Below are 20,776 nucleotides of genomic sequence, written 5' to 3' on the forward strand. Positions count from 1 at the left end.
CCATCCCGAATGGCTTGCCAACCCTGTGCTTGTGAGGAAGAAAGGGGGGAAATGGCGGATGTGTGTAGACTACACTGGTCTCAACAAAGCATGTCCGAAGGTTCCCTACCCTCTGCCTCGCATCGACCAAATCGTGGATTCCACTGCTGGGTGCGAAACCCTGTCCTTCCTCGATGCCTACTCGGGGTATCACCAGATCCGGATGAAAGAGTCCGACCAGCTCGCGACTTCTTTCATCACGCCGTTCGGCATGTACTGCTACGTCACCATGCCGTTCGGCCTGAGGAATGCCGGCGCGACGTACCAGCGGTGCATGAACCATGTGTTCGGCGAACACATCGGTCGCACAGTCGAGGCCTACGTCGATGACATCGTAGTCAAGACACGGAAGGCTCCCAACCTCCTCTCCGACCTTGAAGTGACATTCCGGTGTCTCAAGGCGAAAGGAGTCAAGCTTAATCCTGAGAAGTGTGTCTTCGGGGTGCCCCGAGGCATGCTCCTAGGGTTCATCGTCTCTGAGCGAGGCATCGAGGCCAACCCGGAGAAGATCGCGGCCATCACCAGCATGGGGCCCATCAAGGACTTAAAAGGGGTACAGAGGGTCATGGGATGCCTCGCGGCCCTGAGCCGCTTCATCTCACGCCTCGGCGAAAGAGGTCTGCCTCTGTACCGCCTCTTAAGGAAAGCCGAGTGTTTCGTTTGGACCCCTGAGGCCGAGGAAGCCCTCGGCAACCTAAAGGCGCTCCTTACAAAGGCGCCAGTCTTGGTGCCGCCGGCGGACGGAGAAACCCTCTTGGTCTACGTCGCCGCGACCACTCAGGTGGTTAGCGCCACGATTGTGGTCGAAAGGCAGGAGGAAGGGCATACATTGCCCGTTCAGAGGCCGGTTTACTTCATCAGCGAAGTGCTGTCCGAGACTAAGATCCGCTACCCACAAGTTCAAAAGCTGTTGTATGCTGTGATCCTGACGAGGCGGAAGCTACGACACTACTTCGAGTCCCATCCGGTGACTGTGGTGTCATCCTTCCCCCTGGGGGAGATCATCCAGTGCCGAGAGGCCTCGGGCAGGATCGCAAAGTGGGCAGTGGAGATCATGGGTGAAACGATCTCGTTCGCCCCTCGGAAGGCCATCAAGTCCCAAGTGTTGGCGGATTTCATGGCCGAATGGGTCGATACCCAACTACCAACGACTCCGATCCAACCGGAGCTCTGGACCATGTTTTTCGACGGGTCGCTGATGAAGACGGGGGCCGGTGCGGGCCTGCTCTTCATCTCGCCCCTCGGAAAGCACTTGCGCTACGTGCTGCGCCTCCACTTCCCGGCGTCCAACAATGTGGCCGAGTACGAAGCTCTGGTCAACGGATTGCGGATCGCCATCGAGCTAGGGGTCAGACGCCTCGACGCCCGCGGTGATTCGCAGCTCGTCATCGACCAAGTCATGAAGAACTCCCACTGCCGCGACCCAAAGATGGAGGCCTACCGCGACGAGGTCCGGCGCCTGGAAGACAAGTTCTTCGGGCTCGAGCTCAACCACATCGCTCGGCGCTACAACGAAACCGCAGACGAGCTGGCGAAGATAGCCTCGGGACGAACGACAGTCCCCCCGGACGTCTTCTCCCGGGATCTGCATCAACCCTCCGTCAAGCTCGACGACGCGCCCGAGCCCGAGGTACCCTCGGCTCAGCCCGAGGTACCCTCGGCTCAGCCCGAGCCAACCTCGGCCCGGCCCGAGGTACCCTCGGCCCCCGAGGGCGGGGCATTGAACGTCGAGGAAGGGCAGAGCGGGGCCACGCCAGACCAAGATTGGCAGGCCCCGTACCTGCAATATCTCCGCCGAGGAGAGCTACCCCTCGACCAAGCCGAGGCTCGGCGGGTAGCGCGACGTGCCAAGTCATTCGTCTTGCTGGGCGACGAAGAGGAGCTCTACCATCGCAGCCCCTCGGGCATCCTCCAGCGATGCATCTCCATCGCCGAAGGTCGGGAACTGCTGCAAGAAGTGCACTCGGGGGCTTGCGGCCACCACGCGGCACCCCGAGCCCTTATCGGAAATGCTTTCCGGCAAGGCTTCTACTGGCCAACGGCGGTGGCTGACGCCACTAGAATTGTCCGCACCTGCGAAGGGTGCCAGTTCTATGCGAAGCGGACACGCCTGCCCGCTCAGGCTCCGCAGACAATACCCATCACCTGGCCCTTCGCTGTGTGGGGTCTGGACCTCGTCGGTCCCTTGTAAAAGGCGCCCCGGGGGCTACACGCACCTGCTGGTCGCCATCGACAAATTCTCCAAGTGGATCGAGGTCCGACCTCTGAACAGCATCAGGTCCGAGCAGGCGGTGGCATTCTTCACCAACATCATCCATCGCTTCGGGGTCCCGAACTCCATCATCACCGACAACGGCACCCAGTTCACCGGCAAAAAATTCTTGGATTTTTGCGAGGATCATCATATCCGGGTGGACTGGGCCGCCGTGGCTCATCCCATGTCGAATGGGCAAGTAGAGCGTGCCAACGGCATGATTCTACAGGGGCTCAAGCCTCGGATCTACAACGACCTCAACCAGTTCGGCAGGCGATGGATGAAGGAACTCCCCTCGGTGGTCTGGAGCCTAAGGACGACGCCGAGTCGTGCCACGGGCTTCACGCCGTTTTTCCTGGTCTACGGGGCTGAAGCTATCCTGCCCACTGACCTGGAATACGGCTCCCCAAGGGCGAGGGCCTACACCGAGCAAAGCAACTAAGCCAGCCGAGAGGAATCGCTGGACCAGTTGGAGGAAGCTCGGGACAGGGCCTTACTACACTCGGCGCGGTACCAACAGTCCCTGCGACGTTACCACGCCCGAGGGGTCCGGTCCCGAGAACTCCAGGTGGGCGACCTGGTGCTTCGGCTGCGACAAGACGCCCGAGGGAGGCACAAGCTCACGCCCCCCTGGGAAGGGCCGTTCGTCATCGCCAAAGTTCTGAAGCCCGGAACATACAAGCTGGCCAACAATCAAGGCGAGATCTACGGCAACGCTTGGAACATCAAACAGCTACGTCGCTTCTACCCTTAAGATGTTTTCAAGTTGTTCATATACCTCGCACCTACGCAAAGTTTAGTTGTCAAGGAAGGGTCGGCCTAGCCTCGGCAAGGCCCGACCCTCCCTCGGGGGCTAAAAGGGGGGAGACCCCCTCTGCGTCGAATTTTTTCCTCGAAAAAGGACCTCTTTTTAGCAGGATTTCTTCCGTGCTTCTTGACTACTTTGGAAAGCGGATCCTGGAAACGACGAGGTACACGTAAGCAGCCAAGGCTGACCGAGCCGAGGGACTCCTACGCCTCCGGGATACGGATACCTCACTCGTCCCCTTCTGCGATAAGTAACTTGCGCTCGGATAAAGCGACTCCGTGGACCGAACGAGTCATCACGTTCGGAAGCTCTCCCGCCGAAGCAGTCCTTCAAGCTTTCTCGACTAAATCGGGGACAGGGCCTCATGGACGGGTGAAAGTACGCGTAAGCGGCAAGGCCGACCGAGCCGAGGGATTCCCACGCCTCTGGGATACGGATACCTCACTCGTCCCTTCCACGAAAAGCAACTCTCACACAAACATCCCTATTACCGACAGAGTCCAGAGGCTCGAAACAAGAGGAAAAAAGGACGCAGCTTCGCAAGCGCGGCAAGGGCGTGTTCTTCTGGCCTCGGCGGCCGCAGAAAACACACGCTACAAGACGATCTGATCCTGCAGGCTCGGGTCTTCACGCCGAAGGGAGCCGTAGCACCCTCGGCATCGACGACGTCTACAACAAAGCCCGACCCAGCCTCGGGCGGCGCCGAGGTCCAGGGGCTCCTCCGGGAATCCGGCCCGAGCAGGCGGCTCAACCGGTTACCCCTGGGGCCTCGGGCAACCGGCTTCCAAAGGCGCTAGCCCGATCCGAGGCCTCGACTGACCGACTTGGGCGTCGGCACCGCTGACGGGCGACACGGCTAGGCTCCGGCCAACCAGGTTCCCCATTCTCGAGCCAACTCCGCCTCTGTTCATACTGATATCGCTACCCCCGGCCTCGATCCACCAAAGGGCGGCCGAGGGGTCCCTTCAACTAAGCTAGAGGAGCCTCACGTAACAAGGCCGAACGGGCCGAGGGATTCCTACGCCTCCGGGATACGGATACCTCACCCGTCACCTTGACACGGGGCAACTCATGCTTGGTAAAGCGGTTCAGATAATAAAACAGGCGAGACTTAGTGCTCGGAAATGAGGAAAAAAACACGGCTCCGTGCCAAAATTACATACACGTTCAGGCCTCGACAGCCACAATGAACGAACTCACTGGCATTCGAAGTGCCATTACAAACGGAACTCCGGTTCCCCCTCCGCAGGTACGAACGACCCCACTCCGAGGGGGAAGGCCTGCGGAGCAACGGAAGGCCAACGAACGGCGCGCCGTCACCTACTCCAGCAGTGGCGACGACGGCGACTTCTGATCCGGGGGGCCGAACAGCGGCAACGCTGACCTCAGGGTGGATGCCGCTGCCAGGAGGCCCCCGCCCGTGCCGAAACTCGTGAGGCAAGGACGGGCAGAAGGCCGTAGAGTTTGGAGGTCAGCCCGTGGCCGGTCCCGGCCGCCGCGCCGGCGGAAGAACCTCTTCCGGCTGCCGTGGCAGACGCCGACGCCGCAAGTGGCCCCGAAGCCACTCGCGGCTCGAGACCAGGCACGCTGCAGATGCCGGACGCCACGGGCAATGCCCGCTTCTCCCCCCATCACTGAGTGAAGGAGCGGGCCACCGCCCACGCAGGGGCCGACCCCAACTCGGCACTCTCCCCTCCCCGGCCTTGGTGATGAAAATCCTTGAGGCCGAGGAAGGGGCAGAGGCCGCAGCCCGGCTCGCTTTCCCCCACCATCAAGCTGGAGGTCGTCATCTCGGGCGACCGCCGGTGAAGGGGTGCGACCGGGCTGCATGATGAAAATCCTTGAAGCCGAACGATGGCTGAGAGGTACCAGCTCCCATGGAGTCGCGTTCCTCCAACGAGGAGGCGGAAAGGCGGCGGATATCCCCCATCCGGGGGCTTGGAAGACGGGAAGACCCGGCGCTTAAGGGAGGAAGAAGACATGGTTGCCTTACGAAGGGAGCCTCCCTCCTTTTAAAGGCAACTCCCCCTACGTGCGCCCCCAAGCGCCGCGGGCCGAGTCTTCTCCAACACGCTCCAAGGCCCTCCCCTATGACTCGGGGGCTGGGTCCCGCATGTCATACAAGCCGGCTCAGGGCAGAAGAAGCCAAACCACCGCGCATGGTGCGCACGACCGTCCAGCGGTTACAGGCGACCCCCCATTTTCGCCCAGACCAACGGGCAGAAGGGGCGAGCAGCCATGCAGGCGGCATGCAACCGCGCCAGATGGACGCGCTTCTCCAACTTCTGACACGCCAGCCTGGGACCCAGGCCCACGCGTCGAGCAACCGGCGCGCCAGTTGCTGCATGTAAGCGACCGCACCGCCACTTGTGCCACCATCGCGCCTCTTCGGTTGCGAAGCCTATGCCACGACTCGAGGCGACCCAACAGCGCCAGACTGGCGCGTCGGTCAAAGCAACCGAAAGTAGGACGGCAGTAATGGCGGTGGCAGGCGGGCGGGCGCAGCGGTCGCGTCGTCAGCCGGGCTCACGTCCCATCCTGAGATAGCAAGAGAGCCTCCTCTCACGGCGTGAAGACGGTGCACCCGTGACCCGTTCCTCGAACGGATCGCACACGCGTAGCGGCCGCCCCGCCAACCACTCGCCCCGTCGCATTAACTCCGCGGCAGGACACGCGGCGCTTCTGGCAGGAGGAGCGCGCGACGCTTCACCTTCGCCTTAATAACCGCGTCAGAAAAGGTACGCCACGTCGTCTGATTTCGTATCCTTTTCCGTTTTCCTCTTTCTCTATCTCTTGCAACAGGGACCGGGGAAGGGGGATACCCCGAGAGGGATCCTTCTCCGCGAAGGAACCGGGCTCCGCGCCCCCCATTACTGATCAGGGGTTCGAAGGCTGGCCCCCCGAGGGTTCAACAGCCGCCTCAGATCGCGTGGGCCCGACACCCACTACTGGTCAGGGGTTCGAAGGCCAGCCCTCCGAAGGGCTCCATGGCCGCCTCAGGCTACTCGGGCTCCGCGCCCATTACTAATCAGGGGTTCGAAGGCTGGCCCCCGAAGGGTTCACAGTCGCCTCAGACACCGAGCGAGGGATGACCAGGGGTACGTTCGATACATAACCGAGGCTCGGGCTGCGCTCCCGAGGTACCCTAGGACATATCCGAGACCAGCGGGAACGATCTTGTAACGGAATCCCATCGGAGGGAGGCATCGAGCCCTCGGACCCCGTCGCCAGGGGACCGGGTCCGGCAAGTCACCCGCAGGTACTTTTGGGCGTGCCTCTGGGCCCCTAGCCGACCCCCAACGAACGGGGCACGGACGTCCACTCGGATTACCCGCTTGCAGCTCACCGGAGACACCATGTTCGGTGCCCATCGAGGGTAACATGGCGCACTCCCCCCCTCCTCCTTGCGGAAAGGCGACGTAGGGGCGTATGTAAAAAGCCGAGTCTGTCCCTGATCGTCCTCTCGCCCTGTGCAGAGGCTCGGGGGCTGCTCTCGCAAAAACCGGCTCCGGCCAAATCGTTGACAGCGTCAACATACCAGCCCGAGAGCTTGGGCCCCGACCGTGCACCCGGGCTACGGCCAGTTCGCATGAGGGAACGACCAGACCAGCCGAAGCGTAAAGCGAAGCATTAAGACCTCGAAGGAGTGTAACCACTCCTCCGAGGCCTCGGGGGCTACACCCGGCGGGTGCGCTCGCGCGCACCCGCCGGAACGAAATGCAACCGAGAAAGGCTGGTCCCCTTGCAAAAAAGTGCGACAAAAGCCTCCAAGCGAGTGCTAACACTCCCTTCGAGGCTCGGGGGCTACTGTCGGGGACCATAATTAGGGGTACCCTCAAGACGCCTAATTCTCAGCTGGTAACCCCCATCAGCATAAAGCTGCAAAGGCCTGATGGGCACGATTAAGTCAGGGATCAGTCCACACGAGTGACTCGATCACGCTTCACGCGAGCCTAACCTCGGCCAAAGGCAGCCGACCTCAAGAGACTTCCGTCTCGCCCGAGGCCCCCCTTTTTATGGCGGACACATCACCGGCTCGCCCAAGGCCTTGGCTTCGCTCAGAAGCAACCTTGACTAAATCACCGCACCGACTGACCAAATTGCAGGGGCATTTAACGCAAAGGTGGCCTGACACCTCTATCCTGACACGCGCCCCCGGCAGAGCCGAGGTGACCGCCGTCACTCCACCGCTCCACTGGCCAGTCTGACAGAAGGACAGCGCCGCCTGCGCCACTCCGACTGCAGTGCCACTCGACAGAGTGAGTCTGACAGGCAATTAGGCCTTGCCAAAGGCGCCACGGCGAACTCCGCTCCGCCCGACCCCAGGGCTCGGACTCGGGCTAGGACCCGGAAGACGGCGAACTCCGCTCCGCCCGACCCCAGGGCTCGGACTCGGGCTAAGACCCGGAAGACGGCGAACTCCGCTCCGCCCGACCCCAGGGCTCGGACTCGGGCTAAGACCCGGAAGACGGCGAACTCCGCTCCGCCCGACCCCAGGGCTCGGACTCGGGCTAAGACCCGGAAGACGGCGAACTCCGCTCCGCCCGACCCCAGGGCTCGGACTCGGGATAAGACCCGGAAGACGGCGAACTCCGCTCCGCCCGACCCCAGGGCTCGGACTCGGGCTAAGACCCGGAAGACGGCGAACTCCACTCCGCCCGACCCCAGGGCTCGGACTCGGGCTAAGACCCGGAAGACGACGAAACTCCGCCTCGCCCGACCCCAGGGCTCGGACTCCGCCCTGGCCTCGGCCGGACGACTTCCGCCTCGCCCGACCCCCTGGCTCGGGCTCGGCCACGGCAGCAGAAGGCAGACTCAACCTTGGCTTCGGAAGAAACCCCACGTCGCCCTGCCTAGAGCACAGACCGCCACGTCAACAGGAGGCGCCATCATCATCCTACCCCGAATCGACTCGGGTCACGGAGAACAAGACCGGCGTCTCGTCCGGCCAGCTCCGCCAGGGGAGCAATAATGGCGCTCCACGAGCTCTATGACGACGGCGGCCCCCAGCTCTCTTACGGCAGCAGGACAACGTCAGCAGGGACTCGACCGCTCCAACAGTTGTCCCTCCATCAGGCTCCGCCGCACCTCCGATAGCCACGACATCACGCCAGCAGGATGCCCAGATCTCTCCGGCTGCCACATCGGCATGTACCTAGGGCGCTAGCTCTCCCCCCGCTAGACATGTAGCACTCTGCTACATCCCCATTGTACACCTGGATCCTCTCCTTACAACTATAAAAGGAAGGACCAGGGCCTTCTCAGAAAAGGTTGGCCGCGCGGGACCGAGGACGGGACAGGCGCTCTCTCGGGGCCGCTCGCTTCCCTCACCCGCGTGGACGCTTGTAACCCCCCTACTGCAAGCGCACCTGACCTGGGCGCGGGACGAACACGAAGGCCGCGGGACTTCCACCTCTCTCACGCTCGGCTCCGGCCGCCTCGCCTCTCCCCCCTCCGCGCTCGCCCACGCGCTCGACCCATCTGGGCTGGGGCACGCAGCACACTCACTCGTCGGCTTAGGGACCCCCCTGTCTCGAAACGCCGACAACGCCTATAAATGGGTCCATACCTCCCTCATATATTTGAAGGGGTACATCCGATTGAAGCACCATTATTCGAACCAAAATCAATATATCTTCTGTTCCTTTACTTTTGCCATAGGAGTGGACAGTAACGTAGCCTTGTTCACCCCGATCTTCACCTATCTTCAACTCTACGTCGTCTAGAGACGTCTTGGGTGGCTTGTCGATCTCAAGACAAACCCTAGGATCTCTCCTCCCCTACGGATCCCTCCCGGGAGTAAGATCCAGGTGCTGTTGGCGAACGCCGCCATCCCTGTACACGAGTGGACTGTCCGGCTACCAAACGCGGACTGTCTGGCTTCAACGCATGGAAGACCCACCTCTACGCCAGGTCGCAAACCATCCGACCCTAGGTCGTGGACTGTCCACACTGTCGCAGAGAGCACCGCCATCGATACACCTCACAGTGATTGGCGCCCAGATTAGCGCCAACACACTTTTGGCGACTTCATGGGGACATCACGTGAAGATCTATCAAGTCGTCCCTCAATGGCTGGTTCAAAGAATAGTTCCAACGACTCTCCCAGCAACATCATTGAGCTGACTATGGAGACTTTGTCGGTTGAAGATCAGCAGGAGTTTGAGGAACACAAGGAGCAGCTGATCAATGAAGCGCAAGCAAAATTCCTAGCCAACTTCAAGGTGGATAGGAATAACAAGGGCTTTCCTATTTTGGAGGAAGGCTAAAAGCGATGTGTACCGCCTGCCCATCGGCGCACTTAGGGTCCAAGGGTATCTCCTTTACATTGTTCACTGGTTTGAAGGTCGCACCTGTCCTTTTTGCGTCGGGTGGTTGCTCGTCCACGGCCTGCAATATTCCTAAGAGTTCCTGCTTGGTGGTGGTTCCCTCGGCTAGGTCTCAGCACCCGACCTCGCATTCATATGTGTGGCGTGCCATGGTACCCACGGTGATGGTGCCTGCGGGGCCCAGTATTTTGAGCTTCAGGTAAGTGTAGTTGGGGATGGTCATGAACTTCGTGTAACATGGTCGCCCAAGAATGGCATGATAAGTCCCCTGAAATCCGACCACTTCGAAGGTGAGGGTCTCAGTCCTGAAGTTGGTCGGCGTTGAGAGCACCTAGAGGGGGGGTGAATAGGTGATCCTGTAAAACTTGAAACTTAAGCCACAAAAACTTGGTTAAGTGTTAGCACAATAATCGCCAAGTGGCTAGAGAGGAGTCTCAACAAAACACAATAACCACAAGAGATCAATCACAGAGATGGCACGGTGGTTATCCCGTGGTTCGGCCAAGACCAACGCTTGCCTACTCCACGTTGTGGTGTCCCAATGGACGAGGGTTGCAATCAACCCCTCTCAAGCGGTCCAAAGACCCACTTGAATACCATGGTGTTTTGCTTTGCTTTTCTTAATCCCGTCCGCGAGTAATCTCCACAACTTGGAGTCTCTCACCCTTACACTTAATGTTCACAAAGAAGCACGGAGTAAGGGAGGGATGAGCAACACACACAAGACACGAAATCAGAATGTCAACACGCACACAAGTCGCAACAAGAGCTCACAACACAACCGACGAGTTCACAACTCAACAAGAGCTCTAGATGCTATCACGAGGAAACAGATGCGTGGAATCGAAGTCTTGGTGCTTAGGAATGCTTTGAGTATGCTTGATATCTTCCTCCATGCGCCTAGGGGTCCCTTTTATAGCCCCAAGGCAGCTAGGAGCCGTTGAGAGCATTCCAGGAAGGCTGATCTTGCCTTCTGTCGCCTGGCGCACCGGACAGTCCGGTGCACCACCGGACACTATCCGGTGCAGATCTCTTTCCTTATCTAGCGAAGCCGACCGTTGGCGCCTTGGAGCCGTTGGCGCACCGGACACTGTCCGGTGCACACCGGACAGTCCGGTGCCCCCTTCTAGCCGTTGGCTCGGCCACGTGTCCCGCGCGGATCGCGCGGCCGATCGTTGGCCCGGCCGACCGTTGGCTCACCGGATAGTCCGTTGCACACCGGACAGTCCGGTGAATTATAGCCGTACGCCGTCAATTTCTTCCCGAGAGCAGCAAGTTCGCCTGAGCCAGTCTGGCACACCGGACACTGTCTGGTGCACCACCGGACAGTCCGGTGCACCCAGACTGCGCTGACCTTCGGCTGAACTTAGCCATCTCTTCTCCAACTCGATTTTTCCTGTTTCCAGCACTTAGACACAATACATTAGTTCATAAAACAATGTACTAAGTCTAGAAACATACCTTTTGACATGATTTGCACTTTGTCCACCACTTTGCATAGATTAACACAAAAGCACTTGTGTTGGCACTCAATCACCAAAATACTTAGAAATGGCCCAAGGGCATATTTCCCTTTCAATCTCCCCCTTTTTGGTGATTTATGCCAACACAACATAAAGCAACTAGAACAAGTGCAATATCAATGCAAATGAAGACTCAAGGTAGTTTTGAATCATATTTGGCATATATGGATCACTCTTTGCCACCACTTGGTTTGTTTTTGCAAATCAAACTCAAATTTCTATCTCTAAGTCAAACACACATATTAAGACATAAAGAGAGTCATTCCAAGAGAAATTGATTCAAGGTTTCAAAAACTCCCCTTTTCCCCATAATCAACACTTCTCCCCACAAGAAGCCAATAAAAAGAGCCAATAAGAGTATTTTGACAAAACAAAAGCTCTATTCTATTATTTTCAAAATTCTCAAGTGGTAGCTGATCCATTTATTGCTTTGGCCTTTATTTTCTCCCCCTTTGGCATCAAGCACCAAAACGGGATCAATCTTGGCCCTTTAACCCCATTGCCTCACCAAAATCTTCAATAAGAATACAAAGGCAATAAGAGTACGTGAGATGAACTTGGAATAAGTTACCCCCTCATCGGAGTGCAGTGGAAGTCTTTCATGGTCCAAGTCCACCTTTTCCCTTTCAAACCTCCTTTGAGAGTAAATCAAGCAAACTCAAGCACACGGTTAGTCTCAAAGGGTCAAGTTGTAGCACAACTCCCCCTAAATATGTGCATCACTTGCACACGGACTTGTGAGGTCCGGGGAGTGTTTGTACAACTTGAGCACCACAAGGAAGCAACAAAATGCATAAGGAACATGATCAAAGGCATAAACACAAGTATGTTATAATTCAATCCAGGTTCCGCGAATCTAAGACATTTAGCTCACTACGCAACCTGCAAAAGGTCTTCTCATCTAGAGGCTTGGTAAAGATATCGGCTAGCTGGTTCTCGGTGCTAACATGAAACACTTCGATATCTCCCTTTTGCTGGTGGTCTCTCAAAAAGTGATGTCGGATGTCTATGTGCTTTGTGCGGCTGTGCTCAACAGGATTTTCCGCTATTCGGATAGCACTCTCATTATCACATAGGAGTGGGACTTTGCTCAGATTGTAGCCAAAGTCCCGGAGGGTTTGCCTCATCTAAAGTAGTTGCGCGCAACACTGTCCTGCGGCAACGTACTCGGTCTCAGCGGTGGATAGGGCAACGGAAGTTTGTTTCTTAGAACTCCATGACACCAGGGACCTTCCTAAGAATTGGCACGTCCCCGATGTGCTCTTCCTATCGACCTTACATCCAGCATAGTCGGAATCTGAATATCCAATCAAGTCAAAGTTAGACCCCTTTGGATACCAGATCCCGAAGCAAGGAGTAGCGACTAAATATCTAAGAATTCGCTTCACGGCCACCAAGTGACACTCCTTAGGATCGGATTGAAATCTAGCACACATGCATACGCTAAGCATAATATCTGGTCTACTAGCATATAAATAAAGTAAAGACCCTATCATTGACCGGTATGCTTTTTGATCAACGGACTTACCTCCTTTGTTGAGGTCGGTGTGTCCGTCGGTTCCCATCGGAGTCTTTGCGGGCTTGGCGTCCTTCATCCCAAACCGCTTTAGCAGGTCTTGCGTGTACTTCGTTTGGGAGATGAAGGTGCCATCCTTGAGTTGCTTCACTTGGAACCCAAGGAAGTAGTTCAACTCACCCATCATCGACATCTCGAATTTCTGCGTCATCACCCTGCTAAACTCTTCACAAGACTTTTGATTAGTAGAACCAAATATTATGTCATCGACATAAATTTGGCACACAAAAAGATCACCATCGCAAGTCTTAGTGAAAATAGTTGGATCGGCTTTCCCAACCTTGAAGGCATTAGCAATTAAAAAGTCTCTAAGGCATTCATACCATGCTCTTGGGGCTTGCTTAAGTCCATAGAGCGCCTTAGAGAGCTTACACACGTGGTTGGGGTACCGTTCATCCTCGAAGCCAGGGGGTTGCTCCACGTACAGCTCCTCCTTGATCGCACCGTTGAGGAAAGCGCTCTTCACATCCATTTGGTACAATCTGAAAGAATGGTGAGCGGCATATGCTAGCAAAATACGAATTGATTCTAGCCTAGCCACAGGAGCGAAAGTCTCCTCAAAGTCCAAACCTGCGACTTGGGCATAACCTTTTGCCACAAGTCGAGCCTTGTTCCTTGTCACCACCCCATGCTCGTCTTGTTTGTTGCGGAACACCCACTTGGTTCCCACAACATTTTGCTTAGGACAAGGCACCAGTGTCCAAACTTCATTCCTCTTGAAGTTGTTGAGCTCTTCCTGCATGGCCAACACCCAGTCCGGATCTAGCAAGGCCTCTTCTACCCTGAAAGGCTCAATAGAAGAGACAAAAGAGTAATGCTCACAAAAATTCACCAATCTAGAGCGAGTAGTTACTCCCTTGCTAATATCACCCAAAATTTGGTCGACGGGATGATTTCTTTGAATCGTCGCTCGAACTTGGGTTGGAGGTGCCTGAGGTGCTTCTTCCTCTTCAACTTGAACGTCCTGTGCTCCCCCTTGATCATGCGCCTCCACTTGAGATACCTGTTCGTCATCTTGAGTTGGGGGTTGCACCATTGTTGAGGAAGAAGGTTGATCTTGCTCCAAATGTTCATGTGGTCGCACATCGCCAATTGCCATGGTGCGCATAGCGGCCGTTGGAATGTCTTCTTCATCTACATCATCAAGATCAACAACTTGCTCTCTTGGAGAGCCATTAGTCTCATCAAATACAACGTCGCTAGAGACTTCAACCAAACCCGATGATTTGTTGAAGACCCTATACGCCTTTGTATTTGAATCATAACCTAATAAAAACTCTTCTACAGCTTTGGGAGCAAATTTAGAAGTTCTACCTTTCTTCACAAGAATATAGCACTTGCTCCCAAATACACGAAAATAAGACACATTAGGTTTGTTACCAGTTAGCAGCTCATACGAAGTCTTCTTGAGGAGGCGGTGAAGGTAGACCCGGTTGATGGCGTGGCAAGCCGTGTTCACTGCTTCCGACCAAAAACGGTCGGGGGTCTTGAACTCTCCAAGCATAGTCCTCGCCATATCGATGAGCGTCTTGTTCTTCCTCTCTACCACACCATTTTGTTGTGGTGTGTAGGGAGCAGAGAACTCGTGCTTGATCCCTTCCTCCTCAAGGAACTCCTCCACTTGAAGGTTCTTGAACTCGGACCCGTTGTCGCTCCTTATCTTTTTCACCTTGAGCTCAAACTCATTTTGAGCTCTCCTGAGGAAGCGCTTGAGGGTCCCTTGGGTTTCAGATTTATCCTGCAAAAAGAATACCCAAGTGAAGCGGGAAAAATCATCAACTATAACAAGACCATACTTACTTCCTCCTATACTTAGATAGGTGACGGGTCCGAAGAGGTCCATATGAAGCATCTCTAAAGGTCTTGATGTGGTCATCACATTTTTGGTGTGATGAGAGCTTCCCACCTGTTTGCCTGCTTGACAAGCTGCACAAGGTCTATCTTTCTCGAATTGCACATTAGTTAAACCTATCACGTGTTCTCCCTTTAGAAGCTTGTGAAGGTTCTTCATCCCCACATGTGCTAAGCGGCGATGCCACAGTCAGCCCATGCTAGTCTTAGCAATTAAGCATGCATCTAGACCGGCCTCCTCTTTTGCAAAATCAACTAAGTAAAGTTTGTCGTCTAATACACCCTTAAAAGCTAGTGAACCTTCACTTCTTCTAAAAACAGACACATCTACATTTGTGAATAGACAATTATATCCCATATTGCATAATTGACTAACAGATAACAAATTATATCCAAGAGACTCAACTAAAAACACATTAGATATAGAGTGCTCGGATGAAATAGCAATTTTACCTAACCCTTTTACCTTGCCTTGATTCCCATCACCGAATATTATTGAATCTTGGGAATCCTTGTTTTTGACGTAGGAGGTGAACATTTTCTTCTCCCCCTTCATATGGTTTGTGCATCCGCTGTCGATAATCCAGCTTGAACCCCCGGATGCATAAACCTGCAAGGCAAATTTAGGCTTGGGTCTTAGGTACCCAACTCATGTTGGGTCCTACAAGGTTAGTACAAATATCCTTAGGGACCCAAATGCAAGTTTTGTCTCCCTTGCATTTTGCCCCTAATTTTTCAGCAACTATCTTCATATCCTTTCTACAAATAGCATAGGAAGCATTTAAAGCATGATATATTGTAGAAGGTTCATTAACTTTCCTAGGAACATTAACAACATTTCTCCTAGGCATATGAACAAAATATCTCCTAGACATATCTCTACCATGCATATAGGAAGAACTAGAAGCAAACATGGCATGAGAGTCAAAAGCATCATAATCATTACAACTCCTATATGACTGTCTTCTATCATGGTACATAAACGCATGGTTCTTTTTAGCACTACTATCCATAGGAGCCTTCCCTTTCTTCTTGGCGGAGATGGGAGCCTTATAGCTTGTTAAGTCCTTGGCTTCCCTCTTGAAGCCAAGTCCATCCTTAATTGAGGGGTGTCTACCAATCGTATAGGCATCCCTTGCAAATTTTAGCTTGTAAAATTCATTCTTGCTAGTCTTAAGTTGGGCATTAAGACTAGCCAATTCATCATTCAATTTGGAAATTGAAACTAGGTGTTCACTACAAGCATCAATGTCAAAATCTTTACACCTCTTGCAAATCATAACATGTTCTACACAAGAGTTAGATTTACTAGCTACTTCTAGTTTAGCATTTAAATCATTGTTAATTCTCTTTAAGCTAGATATAGAGTCATGACAGGTAGACAATTCACTAGAAAGCATTTCATTTCTTTTAACTTCTAAAGCAAGTGAATTTTGTGCACTAACAAATTTATCATGCTCTTCATATAAAAGGTCTTCTTGTTTCTCTAAGAGTCTATCCTTTTCATTCAAGGCATCAATCAATTCATTGATCTTATCTATTTTAGTTCTATCCAATCCTTTGAACAAACTAGAGTAATATATTTCTTCATCACTAGAAGAATCATAAGTAGTACTGTCTCGAGTACATACCTTCTTCTCCCTTGCCATGAGGCATGTGTGACGCTCGTTGGGGAAGAGGGATGACTTGTTGAAGGCAGTGGCGGCGAGTCCTTCATTGTCGGAGTCGGAGGAGGAGCAATCCGAATCCCACTCCTTCCCGATATGTGCCTCGCCCTTGGCCTTCTTGTAATTCTTCTTCTTTTCCCTTTTGTTCCCTTTTTCCTGGTCACTTTTATTATCGGGACAATTAGCAATGAAATGACCAATTTTACCACATTTGAAGCATGAGCGCTTCCCCTTTGTCGTGGTCTTGCTTGGCTGTCCCTTGCGACCCTTTAGCGTCGTCTTGAAGCGCTTGATGATGAGAGCCATCTCTTCATTATTGAGCCCGGTCGCCTCAACTTGCGCCACCTTGCTGGGTAGCGCCTCCTTGCTCCTCGTTGCCTTGAGAGCAATGGGTTGAGGCTCATGGATTGGACCGTTCAACGCGTCGTCCACGTACCTCGCTTCCTTGATCATCATTCGCCCGCTTACGAATTTTCCAAGGACTTCTTCGGGCGACATCTTGGTGTACCTAGGATTTTCACGAATATTGTTCACCAAATGTGGATCAAGTACAGTAAAGGACCTTAGCATTAGGCGGACGACATCATGGTCCGTCCATCACGTGCTTCCGTAGCTCCTTATTTTGTTGATAAGGGTCTTGAGCCGGTTGTATGTTTGGGTTGGCTCCTCGCCCCTTATCATCACGAATCTTCCAAGCTCGCCCTCCACCAACTCCATCTTGGTGAGCAAGGTGACATCATTCCCCTCATGAGAGATCTTGAGGGTGTCCCAGATCTGCTTGGCATTGTCCAAGCCGCTCACCTTATGGTACTCGTCCCTGCACAAGGAAGCTAACAACACAGTAGTAGCTTGTGCATTTTTATGAATCTGTTCATTAATAAATATAGGACTATCCGAGCTATCAAATTTCATTCCATTCTCAACAATCTCCCAAATGCTTGGATGGAGAGAGAACAAGTGACTACGCATTTTGTGACTCCAAAATTCGTAGTCCTCCCCATCAAAGTGTGGAGGTTTGCCAAGAGGGATGGAAAGCAAATGTGCATTTGAGCTATGCGGGATACGCGAATAATCGAAAGAAAAGTTTGAGTTAACCGTCTTTCGTTTGTCGTAGTCGTTGTCGTCGTTGTCCTTTCGGGAAGAAGTGGACTCATCGCTGTCGTCGTAGTAGACGATCTCCTTGATGCGTCTCGTCTTCTTCTTCTTCCCATCTTTGCGTCTGTGGCCCGAGCCCGAGTCGGTAGGCTTGTCATCCTTCGTCTCGTTGACGAAGGACTCCTTCTCCTTATCGTTGATCACGATTCCCTTCCCTTAGGATCCATCTCTTCGGGCGATTAGTCCCTTCGTGAAGAGAACGGCTCCGATACCAATTGAGAGCACCTAGAGGGGGGGTGAATAGGTGATCCTGTAAAACTTGAAACTTAAGCCACAAAAACTTGGTTAAGTGTTAGCACAATAATCGCCAAGTGGCTAGAGAGGAGTCTCAACAAAACACAATAATCACAAGAGATCAATCACAGAGATGGCACGGTGGTTATCCCGTGGTTCGGCCAAGACCAACGCTTGCCTACTCCACGTTGTGGCGTCCCAATGGACGAGGGTTGCAATCAACCCCTCTCAAGCGGTCCAAAGACCCACTTGAATACACGGTGTTTTGCTTTGCTTTTCTTAATCCCGTCCGCGAGTAATCTCCACAACTTGGAGTCTCTCACCCTTACACTTAAAGTTCACAAAGAAGCACGGAGTAAGGGAGGGATGAGCAACACACACAAGACACGAAATCAGAATGTCAACACGCACACAAGTCGCAACAAGAGCTCGCAACACAACCGACGAGTTCACAACTCAACAAGAGCTCTAGATGCTATCACGAGGAAATAGATGCGTGGAATCGAAGTCTTGGTGCTTAGGAATGCTTTGAGTATGCTTGATATCTTCCTCCATGCGCCTAGGGGTCCCTTTTATAGCCCCAAGGCAGCTAGGAGCCGTTGAGAGCATTCCAGGAAGGCTAATCTTGCCTTCTGTCGCCTGGCGCACCGGACAGTCCGGTGCACCACCGGACACTGTCCGGTGCAGATCTCTTTCCTTATCTAGCGAAGCCGACCGTTGGCGCCTTGGAGCCGTTGGCGCACCGGACACTGTCCGGTGCACACCGGACAGTCCGGTGCCCCCTTCTAGCCGTTGGCTCGGCCACGTGTCCCGCGCGGATCGCGCGACCGATCGTTGGCCCGGCCGACCGTTGGCTCACCGGACAGTCCGGTGAATTATAGCCGTACGCCGTCAATTTCTTCCCGAGAGCAGCAAGTTCGCCTGAGCCAGTCTGGCACACCGGACACTGTCCGGTGCACCACCGGACAGTCCGGTGCACCCAGACTGCGCTGACCTTCGGCTGAACTTAGCCATCTCTTCTCCAACTCGATTTTTCCTGTTTCCAGCACTTAGACACAATACATTAGTCCATAAAACAATGTACTAAGTCTAGAAACATACCTTTTGACATGATTTGCACTTTGTCCACCACTTTGCATAGATTAACACAAAAGCACTTGTGTTGGCACTCAATCACCAAAATACTTAGAAATGGCCCAAGGGCATATTTCCCTTTCAGGCGTCCCGAAGGTGACCAGGAGGTCGATTCACACAATCAGGGGTCGTCCGCTTTCCCGGGACGATCCCGTGGAAGGGTCCTCCTATCGGTCAAAGGTGGTCTCGGTTTAAGCCCATGGCATCGAGCGTAGCAGAGTAAAGGATGTTGAGCCCGCTTCCTCCGTCCATCAATACCTTCGTAAGTCGTACTGACCCCATGATGGGACTAACAATGAGCAGGTATCGTCCGGTCGAGGGTTATGATCTGGGTGGTCGGTGCGATCATAGGTGATGGCTTGGTCGGACTAATCGAGGAAAACTGGAGACGCTTGCCGAGCATAGAGTATTTCGCGTCGTCCTGCCTTCAGATGTCTTCTTGGCGTGTAGTAATCTGACCCCCCCCCACCCGAAGATCGTTAGGCATTCAGTCTCGTCCGAGAATGTGGCTCTTGCCTTCTTTCGCTTGGCGCCCTGCCTAGGCTTCGCTCCCGTTTCGGCCGGTGTTCCTCCACCCAGAAAACTTCTCAGTAGCCCGTGGTCCTTGTAGGCGTGTCGAATTGGATAGCGATGGTTCAGACACGAGGCTTCGAGCAGTTTCTCGAAATGGTCATTGGCTTCCTCGGTTGGCGGTTGCTTTCCCTTCTGACCCACCACCGCCATTAGCGTTTCATCGTGCATTTGTCTTTCTTTCTTTTATCAGGTCGCCCTCGGAGACCTCCATTAGGCCCCTTGTCGCGCTTGGCCTTCTACCCGCGATGATGAAAGATCGCTCTCAACGCGTCTTCTCCTGATGCGTGAGTGGTTGCGATGTCCAGGAGCTCCTTTGTGGTTCGCGGGCTCTTGCATCCCAACTTATGCACCAGAGTTTCGCTCGTGGTAACCAAAACAAACGCGCGAATGACATCGGCGTCGGCAAGGTTTGTTAGTTTGTTGCATTGTCGCGAGAAGCGTCGAATGTAGTCCCTCAAGGTCTTATCAGGTTTTTTTGGCAGTTCTTGAGGTCCCACGGGTTACTAGGACGAACGTACGTGTCTTGGAAGTTCCCCACAAAAATCTCTTTGAGGTCGACCCAGTTTTGAATGCAGTCGGGCCTCAAGTTTTCTAACCAGGCCCGCGCCAAGTCTGCCAGGTACAGGGGGAGGTTGCGGATTATGAAGTCATCGTGATCCACTCCTCCCACATGGCTCGCCAGTCGATAATTCCTCAGCCAAATACTAGGGTTTGACTCTCCTGAATATCTCGCGATATTGGTGAGCACCCTTATCGTTGTGGCACCAGTGCTCGAAGGATACGACGGTTGAAGGCCCGAGGCCTCGGTGGCGGTGGGCTAAGGCTCCCATCGGGGTCCAACCAGCCTCCGCAGTGTTGTTTGTACCGACAGGAGTCACCCGACCCGTCACATCCCTCCTCTCCATTCCTGTGGCCAGGCGCGCTCCACTTGGTTCGACCTGGCTTTTGGGGATGGTGAGGTGGGACTTGTGCCACGCTTCCTTCAAACTTGAGAAGTTGTCGCGACGTGGCATCGTTTGTCGTTAGCGTGGATGCGGTGTAGCGGTTGGTCTCTGGTTCGCGACGCCGGGACATGGAGATCTTGGCTTGTTGTTGCACAGCAAGGCCGAGGAGGTCTCGGATCTCCTGGTGGGTCTTTCATTGGGATGGTGTTTACGCCCTAGGCAGCTTGTCCAGAAGTGTCGCATCAGCTACGGCGTTTTGGCTCACCCAGGGAAAACGCGGCGTTGCGCCCCTGCCATAAACTAGGCAACAGCAAACCTTTGTCATCATGGGGCACTGTCGCCCCACCGCTTGGCGTGGTCGCCCCGTCCCCTCCCCCGTAGTGGCAGGGCGAACACCGTGAGACTCTCTTCACCGCTTCCCGCCGGAGCTCCCTCTCCCCTACGGTAGAGGCTACAGGAAGACGCTACCTGCCGCAACGCTTCCCCCTAAAGCACCCCCTACGGTGCAGCCGCGCGCTATCGTCTTCTCTCTCCCCCCGAATGCAGCGTGCTCTCCTTTCCTCCCCTATCTACTGTGATGTGGGCCCACAGTTAATTATTAGTAGATGAAAAATTGATATGAGGTAAAAAGTAGATACAGAAAATGATATTTTATGGTTGTAGTGGGGTATAGGGGAAGGATTTAGGGG

The sequence above is a fragment of the Zea mays genome, chromosome 4 (genome assembly GCF_902167145.1).
Source record: "Zea mays cultivar B73 chromosome 4, Zm-B73-REFERENCE-NAM-5.0, whole genome shotgun sequence".
Lineage (NCBI taxonomy): Eukaryota > Viridiplantae > Streptophyta > Magnoliopsida > Poales > Poaceae > Zea > Zea mays.